This window comes from Silene latifolia, chromosome Y (genome assembly GCF_048544455.1).
Source record: "Silene latifolia isolate original U9 population chromosome Y, ASM4854445v1, whole genome shotgun sequence".
NCBI classification, from domain to species: Eukaryota; Viridiplantae; Streptophyta; class Magnoliopsida; order Caryophyllales; family Caryophyllaceae; genus Silene; species Silene latifolia.
In genome coordinates this window covers 378860208-378872289 of record NC_133538.1, presented here as the reverse complement: position 1 = coordinate 378872289, position 12082 = coordinate 378860208, and the positions used below count along the sequence as shown (strand labels likewise).

At 37.4% G+C, this 12082-nt stretch overlaps 1 long non-coding RNA gene across 1 annotated transcript; it reads right to left on the bottom strand.

The window, feature by feature from the left end:
* Positions 1-2706: 2706 nt before the first annotated feature.
* On the bottom strand, positions 2707-4692 carry LOC141634147 (uncharacterized). Its single transcript, XR_012538897.1, has 4 exons — positions 4511-4692; positions 3392-3535; positions 3124-3300; positions 2707-3031 (listed from the first exon to the last, which is right to left on the bottom strand). It is a non-coding gene; the product is annotated as an uncharacterized LOC141634147 (long non-coding RNA).
* Between the last annotated feature and the right edge of the window lie 7390 nt (positions 4693-12082).

The window sequence follows — 12082 nt, the reverse complement described above, 5'->3', positions numbered from 1 at the left end:
CAAATGTTACCCTAGGTAGCATTTCATTTCAGGTAGCTTATTTAGTTAAATAAGCTATTTGCCAAACGCCTACAAAAAAAATAAGGTACCTGAAATTTTGGTTAAATAAGTTACTTTGACCAAATCAGGTACCTGAAATGCCTTGCCAAACGGAGCCGTCCGTTTGGCACGACACTTCAGGTAACTTATTTGACCAAAGTAGTTTATTTGACCAAAATTTCAGCTACCTGATTTTTTTGCAGGTGTTTGGCAAGTAGCTTATTTTGTCAAATAAGGTACCTGAAATGAAATGCTACATCAAGTAGACTTATTTTTCATTTTGTACCCCTTTATTCTATAATATTAAATAATTTTCATATCCTTTTACGTCATTTTACCAAAATCAGCTACATTTTCAGCTAGTTTGTCAAACACATTTTTATATAAACGATTCTTATCACTCCTACTTTTCAAATTACCTTATTAGTTACCTTTTCGAGTTTGATTAGTTTTTCGGTTTTTATTACCTTTTCGTGTTTCAATTACCTTTTTCGGAGTAGTTTTGCCAAACAGAGCCTTGCTTTTCCTACTTTTGAGCAGTTTTGATAAGCGACTAAGCGCGTGAGAGAAGGGGGGGAAAAATTGAGATTTTCATCATCTGGTTGCAACAAGTGAATTACTCAATAATCCAATTTGTAGATCAGAAGCATCTAAAGGAAGATTAAGCATATTTGTAGGTAAAATATCAGATTGGAGAAGACGATGTGTGAGGTCCAGGAACTACAAAGTGTTAATGTTGATCAATCAATGCCCATGAAGAATGATGAAAGCCAAGTTGAAGTGAAGCAGGCGTCTATCAATCAATAGGTTCAGTTAACAATCTGCTTGTTTAATTGGTTGTTTATTGATTTCATTGAATTGAAAACTACCACTTTTACTTTAGAAACTTCACATTCTACTTTCTTCATATATATAATAATGGACGACTGAGTAACATAGTTCAGAGTTGGCTAGTTTTATGTACAAAATTGACGTTTTTAAATTCGAAAGTCAAATTACATGTTATGTCACTCTTAATTATAGGGTGAATACACTTATACACAACGATTAAAGTTGAGAACTTGTCCTTTTAATTAGCTTAATTGTAATTTGTGTGATCTTGAAACCTAGTCGTTTATATTGAAAACTTGCTTACAATAGTACTTTCTAGTTTTATGTGAAAACCTTCCCTTTTAGGTCTCAAACTCAAGGTTATCCGTTAAATCCATTTTAGAGTAGAATGAAATACTTTTACTGTAAGAACTTTAACTTTTACTTTATAAAGTTAAGTTCTATTTATCTTCTTGATTTAATACTTGCCTCCTAATATGGGTAAGAATTGGCTAGCTTTTATGTACTAAACTGAAAACTCAGTCTTTTAAGTTCTAAGCTCAAGGTGAAATACTTTTACTTTGAAAATGTGAACTTTTACTTTAAAAACTTAATGTTCTACTTATTTTCTTGAGTTAATATTTGCCGGCTAACATAGCTAAGAATTGGATAGTTTTATGTAGAAAGCTGAACTTTTTAAGTTCTAAAGTCATTTAACACGTTATGCACTCTTAAATATAGGCTAAACACAGAGAAAACTAAAGTCAAAGTTGAGAATTGGACATTTTTTAGCTTAGTTTTAACTTGTGAAATCTTGAAACTTAGCGTTTTACGTTAAAACTATGTCGACAACTTAAATTTAGTACATTCTAGTTTATATGAAAAACTAACCTTTTAGGTCTAAAACTCAGCGTTATATACTTATATGTTAAATTAGTTTTACACTCGGGTGAAATACTTTTACTTTGAAAACTTAAACATTTACTTTACAAACTTAACAGTCTACTAATTTTCTACTTTGAAAACCAAATATGTTCCACGATACCACTAAAGCATATCAAAGACAATCTACTAATTTACTTTAAAAACCAAATAGGTTCCACGACTGTCACCACTGAAGCATATCAAAAACCTGAGTTGGCAAGTGATGAGAAAGTGTGCCAAAAGTGTTGGATGATACTACACGATTCTATCACAAAAAGAAGAAGCAAGAGAATCAATGGTCACTTTAATCGGAGAATCGAAGTTCTAACTCAGCATCACAATTGGAGTTTGGAACCTTTTACTCCAAATCAACATCTCATTTGGATATTAATTTATTTCGATTTCGTTTTTTCAAAAAAAAAATATTTTGTATGAAGTACCACATTTCTTATTACATGTACTTGTTGACTATTGAAGTTTTTTAATTTCAAAACCGGGTATTAAATATGTGATGAAAACATATTGAATTAAAAGCTTAATCCTCGTATGAAACCTTCATCTTCTTAGTCTATGTAAAGAACCATACATTTAAAATTGAAATTGACACTTTTATTTTTACTCATGTTGCGGCATTTGATATATGACTTCATTATTCTCCATGTCATGTAGCATTGTAGTAGTTCGTCTAGTTGAATATGTACACATGACTTGCTGAGTTAGAAATATATCTTATACGTAATACATAAGATACTAAGCATCTTCTTCAGCAGTTCAGCTTATGTTTCATGATCTTTTTAACTCCAAAACTTGTACGGAGTATTAAGTAGTGCACTCAACATCTTAACTTAGAATATTTAGTACGGAGTATTACTATTAGTTTTACTTTAAAAACACAACCTTCTAAGTTAAAAAAAAAAAAAGCTAGTTCTATCATTTGACAAAACTATAAAGAAGTGTTTGAAGAAAAACATTAGTGTTCATGACATAAAACCAAACAACAACGTTATACACTTGAGCAAAATAATTTAATAAATAGACACGCTTGATTGACATCATATCTTCATTCCTCTTCGTGACTTTTTGTTGCAGCTACCAACTCTTGTCGATTACTTTTCTTTTGTTTCTCTACCAGTTATCGTATTCTGCTTTCCGTGAGTGAATTCAACGACTTTCTCTAGGACGTGGCTTCTAATATTGTTCATGTCACATGTAAAAGTCCTGCACAAACCGATGCCCGATATAGACGCCTTCCGAGGGACTACAAAAATATATACTATTAATATGGCTATTGCAACTCCTGTAATTAACAAATGTCATTAGTATTGTGTCATCGGAAAAACAAAAAGATACCTCTTTTAACAGAGTAAGGTTGGGGCTTCCATCAAATTGCTTCATAAAATATACGGAGTATAACGTAAACTCTAGGGTCCTTGTTCTCATTAACCATCCAATCAAACTCAACTATCTCGAGACTTCACTCGCTTTGGGATGGTTTATTGCCTCGAGAAAGGTACTCATTTCATCATGCTTCAAAAGATACAATAAGTCAACACGTAATATATTTTAAAAACTCAGAGATTAAAGATGTATAGTTAATTAGTCATAAATTAAAACATACCACTGTTTCAGCAATATTATAGCTACTTTCGGAGTTGCATAGTGAATATTTGTCCAAGTACTGAACACTCGGACTGAGACACTTAGCAACCATATTTACCACAGCAAGGCTGAAATGATCATCGTGGTGGTATGGCAAAAAGATCTGTGATAAAAGGAACCACATTATGTAGCTTCTTAATTAAATCTATTTACAACATCTCAAGGTTGACGGTTTTATCTAATAATTTGAGAGCGTAGTCCAACTTATGAGAATCAATTAGGCCATTGAGTAAGGTAGTGACAACGACAATACAATATTAGGTAGATAGCCAAGCTTAAGGTTCCTACCCAGAAGAGATAAGGCAGAATCAAGACGGCCCAAGGAGCAATAACACTTGGCAAGAATACCAATGGAATGCATATCGGGGCAGTAGTGACCGGACAGTTGAAGCTGGCTGATAATAGAGAGTAATGACATTACAGACAGGGGGGTTGGCTTTACTCATAGACATGGCAATAAATAGCTGATTGAAGATAAAAATAGAAGGGCTGCGACGACGAGAGTTCAATTGATGAAATAACAAACCGGAATATCAATTCTAGAAAATCCTAATCGGCCTTGTTCTCTATCAGAATTCAGAAATAAATGGGGGACGCCAATAGCATGATTAAAAAGGTGTGTAGCAAATGCAGAATGAGGAGGAGAAGAAAGATAAGGAATCCGACGAGAGTTACTTCCAAGAATTGAATACCAACCAGTCCCCTTCGTTGATACCCCTTGTTTCCCAGAAAGCTCTTGTACGTTTGATTAGTTTCCCAAATGCCTTGATTCCACTGCTCCTCTCTCTCAAGGCGCTTGCATCACACCCGTCACCCGTTTTCCCCAAAACCCCGGACTATCGGACAGCTGTAGAATTAATCGCTTTATCAAACGATCATCAAGTTTTGGGACATGGGTGGTGAGTGGATTTGGGAAGAGGAGAAGAAAGATAAGGAATCCGAACTTTGTGTCAAGATTGTTATTGAAAATAGAAAATTGAAGTATAATATGGATGAAATTTCTCACATAACAAACAAATTACAACTAATCAACCTCATGCATATCGAAAATAGAAGAAAAGATGTATCGAAATCAGACCTGGCTTGATGATTTTCTCCTTGGTCGACATTGGTGTGATGGATAAAGAGGTTAACTTTTGTAAGAACTTGAGTTTGCTTCTTTAAATTGCTATGAAGCTGCACACAGAGAAACCCACAACATTTGCAATGAAACCGACGACCTATTTTTCTTGAAGACAAGAAAATGATTTTTTTTAATTTGAAACCGACCTATTTACACGGGTATGTTTTTAGGGACATTAATATAATGTTTTAATATAAAAAAATGTTAATAGATATATATGAATATTTTATACTCTATTTCTTTTATAATAATGATAATTGTAAACCCGTGTTAACCCATGTTATATAGTGGCTGTTAACACATGTTTATAACACTTTTGCTGAGCTCGATAGGATGTCCTTCAAATGAACCAAACACATAAATGTCGGATCGTGTCAGATGGGTCAAACAAACAAATAGAAGCAATAAAAAAATAGCTCATACACCAGTCAACCCACATAAACCCAAGTCTTAAGCATAAAATATAAAGGCTCACTTACAAACCCTACTTCCTTATAACTCGTCGTCTCAATCTCCGCCTCATGAAAGCCGCCTCACTCATCCTCTTAATCAAACCCTACAATATTCGCCTCTACTCCTCTCACTTACTCCGCATTTCTGATCTATCCCTCCACCAACATAGTCCGCCTCTTGTCTCATCCCTTCAATAGCCGCCTCTTGTATCATCCCTCAACAAACTCTCATGAAAACGCCATCACTTTGTTTTAAACAAATAATCAGATCTATTCCATGAATTTGTTCACAAATCTCAAACCATGTATTTGATCGTGTTAGATGAAGATGAAGGGATAAAGATAAATACAAAGAAAATGAAATGTGCAAGGAAATCGAGATGAAGACCATGTTGGTAAAATCCTATACTCGGCCTTTTTTTTATTCTTAATAACATGCAAGGTGATTTAGTTGTATTTTTTAGTGTCTTTTGAAATTATATGTGATTTTTACACTTTTTTTGATTTTATGGCGATTTTAATGCTCTTAATAATCAGATCTGAGGTATTATTGTTGATTAATAATTTGTAATAAATTTTGTTACTTGTGTTATTCGAAAGATGCAGAAACAGAAGGAGAATAGAAATACCATATGAAGATGAATTATAAGCGATCAGAAAATAAAACCCGTAAGTAGTGCCGTGGTAGAAGCCATTGCCTTGAAAACTATTTCTCCGGTACGACCGTGGTGGCGATCAGCTAGTGCCGGTAGTTCCCCAAGGATAACACTACAATCTCCACGCAGTTCCGCCCACTCGGAACTGTGAGACTTGGAACGATATTAAAACCGGTAAAGACTTAAATTGTAAGATAGATGAGAAGAGAAGAATAGAGGAGAGTATAATTTTCTGTGTGAAAAAGGTGTGGAATAGTCGCTTTGTATTTATACACAGAAGAGCGGTTTTAGGAGCCAAAAGCGCTCCTCCATAAACGCTATCAACGAGAGAAAGGGGAGAGAATAACTCACCCACTAACAAAGATCGACTTATTCCACTAACGACCCAATAGATCTGCTTTCAACAAAAGAAGCACTCCACTCGGATGCGGCCCAAAAAGATAGGCACGACCCGCGCAGCGATTGCAAATCTCAAATCCCGAATCACGAATCCGGATCCGGCCGGGCCGGCTCGGCACGGCGCGCGCGCGTGTGCGAGCTGAATTAAGCACCTCGTAAGGCTTCCACAAAAGCCTCCCTTGACCCACTAGTGATAGTGTAAGGTAAGAGGACATATATAAACACATGAAACTCTCTTTTCCTCACCAATGTGGGACAATTGGAAAAAAGGAGAAGCCTCACAAAGCCCCTATTTCCAACAATCCCCCACTAGGGGCGCCAGAGACAAGAAGAAAAGAATTCTGGGTATAGGAAGGATTGGATACTTAGGTATCAATATCTTTCGATTTGAATTGATACTTTAGTGCAATGAGGAAACAACTTACTTACAGCGAGAGAATATCTTGCGATTTGAATTCCAAGGTGAGCTTCGGTCGATACCCCCCACAACACATATCATACCTTCAGATTAAGATCGTTCCGCGAAAGTGAACACGCTCTTTTAGAGCTATGCGTTTACCTCGGTACTAATAGATGTGTTCATAAGACTTCTCATAGTCTAATGATCGTTACACCTACGTAGGTGACTCAAGTGCTTCTCAATAGCACTTCTCACATGAGTCATTAAGGACTAAGTCCAACCTGGTGTATGATCCATCAAGTGCGTCTCAATAGGACCACCATAAAGGCTATGAATCATACAACGCCATAGGAATAGAAGCTTTAGACCTAGTCAAGTCTCACTCTTGACCTAAGGACTTAAGCCCCATTCCCCTCGACGTATCAACGACTAGTCTCCTAGCCAGCCCTTTAGTAAAGGGATCAACAAGATTGCTTTTGGACTTCACATAGTCCAAAGCAATCACTCCGTTGTCTTGGAGTTGTCTAACTGCAGCGTGCCTTATTCGAATGTGTCTCTTCTTTGAATTGTAGACACTATTCTTTGCAACACCAATAGCAGCCTGCGAGTCACAGTGTAGGGAGACCGGTGTTAGCCGTCCGCCCCACACTTTGGTATATCGCCTAAAAGGTTTCTCAACCATTCAGCCTCTTGTCCTGCCAACTCAAGAGCTATGAACTCAGATTCCATGGTAGAGCGTGCGATACAAGTCTTTTTAGAGGACTTCCACGATATAGCACCTCCACCCATGGTAAAGACATAACCACTAGTAGAACAGATCTCATCGTTACCTGAAACCCAGTTCGCATCACAATATCCCTCTAACACAGCAGGAAATTTGCTATAATGCAAACATAAGTCAACTGTTCCTTTTAGGTACTTTAGTAAACGACGAAGAGCATTCCAGTGTTCATTACTAGGGTTATGTGTATAACGACTCAGTCTACTAACTGCATAAGCAATATCTGGTCGAGTACAGTTCATTAAAAACATCACACTACCTAATATTTTAGCACTCTTCTTGGGAAACACTCTTGCCCAAGTTTTTACACAATGGTATACTAGGATCATAGGGTGTTCTAGCAGGCACATCATTAAAGCAGTTAAACTTTCTCAACACTTTTTCAACATAATGAGATTGACTTAGACAGATTCCATTGGGGTTTCGGATGACTTTAACTCCTAGGATAACATCAGCTTCTCCTAAGTTCTTCATCTCAAATTGTGATGACAAAAGATATTTGGTTCTAATTATGACCTCTAAATTATTACCAAGTATTAACATGTCATCAACATATAGGCATATAATTACACAATCAGATTCCATCTTTTTTGAATAAACACATGAATCAGAATTGTTAACCACATAGCCATTACTTATTAAAGTGCTGTTAAATTTCTCATACCACTGTTTAGGTGCTTGTTTCAGTCCATAAAGTGACTTGTTCAGTTTACACACTTTACACACTTTACTCTCTTGACCCTCAATCAGATCACAAAACCTTCAGGTTGAGACATATAGATCTTTTCCCTTAGTTCACCATTCAAAAAGGCAGTTTTAACATCCATCTGATGTATAACAAGGTTATGAATAGCAGCTAAGGCGACAAGAGTCCTAATAGTCGAAATTTTGGTCACAGGAGAGTAAGTATCAAAATAATCAATACCCTTCTTTTGTGTAAAGCCTCTAACTACAAGTCTAACTTTGAAACTCTCTATTGTACCGTCAGGTCTCATTTTCTTTTTAAAGATCCATTTACTTGTAATGGGTTTACTACCTTTAGGTAAATCAGTCAACTCCCAAGTCTGATTTGACACAATAGAGTCAAGTTCACTTTTAATAGCATCTTTCCAAAAATTAGCATCAATGGATTTCATTGCCTCACTATAGGTTTTTGGGTCATCTTCTATTAAAAAGGCTGAAATAAACTCATTACTAGCACAAACAGTGTATCCAAGTTCAGACAACATAGTTGTATCATAATCATCACCAAAGTTCTTTGGGCATCTAGGTCTTTTACTTCTTCTAGGTTCAACAGAAACATCAATAAAAGTGCTAGCACTAGCATGTGAAGACAAATCAGGAGATGCAACAGATAAATTAGGAGATGGTACAACAGTTTTCTGAAAAGGAAAAACATGCTCAAAAAATTCGGCATCTCTAGCCTCAGATATTGAACGGTCACTCAAAGACATAAATCTATAAGCAGAGCTGTTTTAAGCATAACCTATAAACACACAATCATAGGTCTTAGGTCCAACGGTAGGTCTCCTAAAATCAGGTAAACCCACTTTAGCTAAACACCCTCATACCCTAAGGAAGCTCAGGTTAGGAGGATAGCCCTTCCAAATCTCGTAGGGTGTCTTGTCGATTTTCTTATGAGGTACACGGTTAAGAATGTGACAAGCTGAAAGAATTGCTTCCCCCCACATATCGTCAGATAGGCCAGAACTTAAAAGCATAGCATTCATCATTTCTTTTAAGGTTCTATTTTTACGTTCAGCTACACCATTGGATTGGGGTAAGTAGGGTGGACTAGTCTCATGTATTAAACCGTTTGCAGCACAAAAGTCAGCTAGATAACTGGATTTATACTCACCACCTCTATCAGACCTTACCCTTTTAATTTTCCTGTCAAGTTGGTTCTCAACTTCATTCTTAAAGTTTATAAAAGATTGTTCTGCTTCATTTTTAGTCTTAAGCAAATAGACACGGGTGTATCTAGAACAATCATCTATAAACGTAACATAATAATTCTTGCCACCTCTACTTGGAACATTTTTGAAGTCAGCTAGGTCGGTGTGAATTAACTCAAGAAGACTCGTGTTCCTAGTAGTCACAGGTTTAATAGGTTTCTTTGTAAACTTAGCCTCAACACAGCTAGCACATTTAGAGAATTCTTGACTCGACAAACTTGGAATTAAACTCATAGCTCCAAGTTTTTTTAATGTAGTCAACATTCACATGACCTCATCTACCATGCCAAACATCAATAGACTCAGCGATATAAGCAGAAGAAGATGCAATATTATTAATAGCAGAATCAGTGTTCAATACAAAAAGACCCCCAGAAAGATAACCCTTGCCCACAAATTCCCCATTACGCGACATTACCACCTTGTCAGCCTCAAAAACAAGTTTCAAATCAGCTTTGTTTAACAAGGCACCAAAGACAAGGTTTCGACGCAATGAGGGTACAAATAAAACATTACTGAGAGCAAGTGTTTTCCCCGAGGTGAGTTTGAGAAAGATCTGGCCTTTGCCTGTGATCTTTGCAGATGAAGAATTACCCATGTAGACGCATTCCCCATCAGCAACTTCCTCGAACTCAAATAAACCCCTATCAAAGACAGAGAGGTGTCTCGAAGCTCCAGTATCCAAGACCCATTCAGCAATATTACCCACCATATTAGCTTCCACAACCACAGCTGCAATAACATCATCAGTCACAACAACATTGGCCTCAACAGATTTCTTCTCAGAGCATTGGTAGGCTTTGTGCCCAGGTTTTCCGCAAACATAGCAGACAATAGGACCCTTAGCAGCTTTCTGAATCTTAGGAACCGGTTTGGTATGCTTCCCTGGACCATTCTTCTTAGCAGGACCCTGGTTCTTACCCTGACCAACCTTGGCCTTACCCTTACCCTTATATTTCTCAGCATAAGACGGACCACCAGACTCAACCAGATTAGCTTTAACAGCAGCAACAACTGGAACAGTCTCAGATTGACTAGCAGGAAGGTCTTTAAGGCGATTAGCCTCTTCGGTCCTCATATGTCCTATAAGTTCCTTAAGAGACATGTCTTTCTTTTTGTGCTTAAGTTGGTTTCGGTAATCAGACCAGGAGGGAGGGAATTTCTCTAACAGGACATTGGCTACAAAGATATCATCAAGTTTCATACCCTCATTGACAACATCAGCACATAAGTTTTCATAGACATGGACTTGATCCATGATAGATATCCCGTCAGCCATTTGAAATCCCAACCATTTTCCCACAACATACTTCTTTTTCCCCGCATCATCAGCCCCATACTTAGTTTCTGAAGACTCCCAAATAAATTTAGCAGACTTATTTACAGCAAATAAGTCGAATATGGTATTTGTCATATTATTCAGAATATGCCACCTAGCAGTTTTGTTGTCCTTCACAAATTTTGCAATATCCTCTTCACTGGACTTAACATCTTTAGCAGCAGGAGGGGTCGTCTCAACATCAGTGGGGGTGATAGGTTTAGGCGGGTCATTAAATAAAACATAATCAATTTCTAACTGCTCAAAATACATCAATAATTTATGGGACCAACGCTTATAATTGTGGCCATCCAACGACTCTAGTTTCGCGATTCAGAACAATTTTGAAATAATGACATGTTGCGACAACAAATAGTTTTCAAATTGTTATTCGAAAGATGCGTAAATAGAAGGAGAATAGAAATACCGGATGAAGATGAATTATAAGCGATCGAAAATAAAACCGTAAGTAGTGTCGTGGTAGAAGCCACCGCCTTGAAAACTATTTCTCCTAAGACGACCGTGGTGGCGATCGCCTAGCGCCAGGTAGTTCCCCAAGGATAACACTACAATCTCCACGCATTTCCACCCACTCGGGCTTGAATCGTGAGACTTGGAACGATATTAAAACCAAGACTTAAATTGTAAGATAGATGAGAAGAGAAGAATAGAGGAGAGTATGATTTTTCGTGTGAAAAGGTGTGGAATAGTCTTCTTTGTATTCAGAGCGGTTTTAGGAGCCAAAACTGCTCCTCCATAAACGCTACCAACGAGAGAAAGGGGAGAGAATAACTCACCCACTAACAAAGATCGACTTATTTCACTAATGTTTCAATAGATCTGTTTCAACAAAACATAAGCACTCCACTCGGATGCGGCCCAAAAAGATAGGCACAGCCCGCCGCAGGCGATTGCCAAATCTTAAATCCCGAATCACGAATCCGGATCCGGGCCGGGCTCGGGCTCGGGCACGGTGCGCGCGCGTGTGCGAGCTGAATTAAGCACCTCGCAAGGCTTCCACGAAAGCCTCCCTTGACCCACTAGTGATAGTGTAAGGTAAGAGGACATATATAAACACATGAAACTCTCTTTTCCTCACCAATGTGGGACAATTGGAAAAAAGGAGAAGCCTCACAAAGCCCCTATTTCCAACAACTTGTTTTATTTTTCTGTCTATTTAATGCACAATAAGCAAATCTAAGGTGACTCTGTTGATTAGTAAATTGTTGAATTTTTTAATCAAATATGGACATTTTAATTAATAAATAGGTTATTTTATTTGTATTTTGGTTTTATTGAAATCATTAAAAAAAAAAATTATTTTTAATCTTGGTCTTTCTTACCTAAAGCAGTCGAGCCACCTGAACCTATTGGATCTCACCTAACCCTAACCTAATAGGGGTCTGATCTAACCTAACCCGACCCACATTAGTTTGATCTAACCCAACCCGGCCCAAATGGGCCTGACCACTCCACATAGATCTAATCCAAACCGACCCACTTGTTCAGACCTAACTCGTCCAAAGCAAGTCCGACCTGGCCCGACCGACCCACCTTGGTTTAACC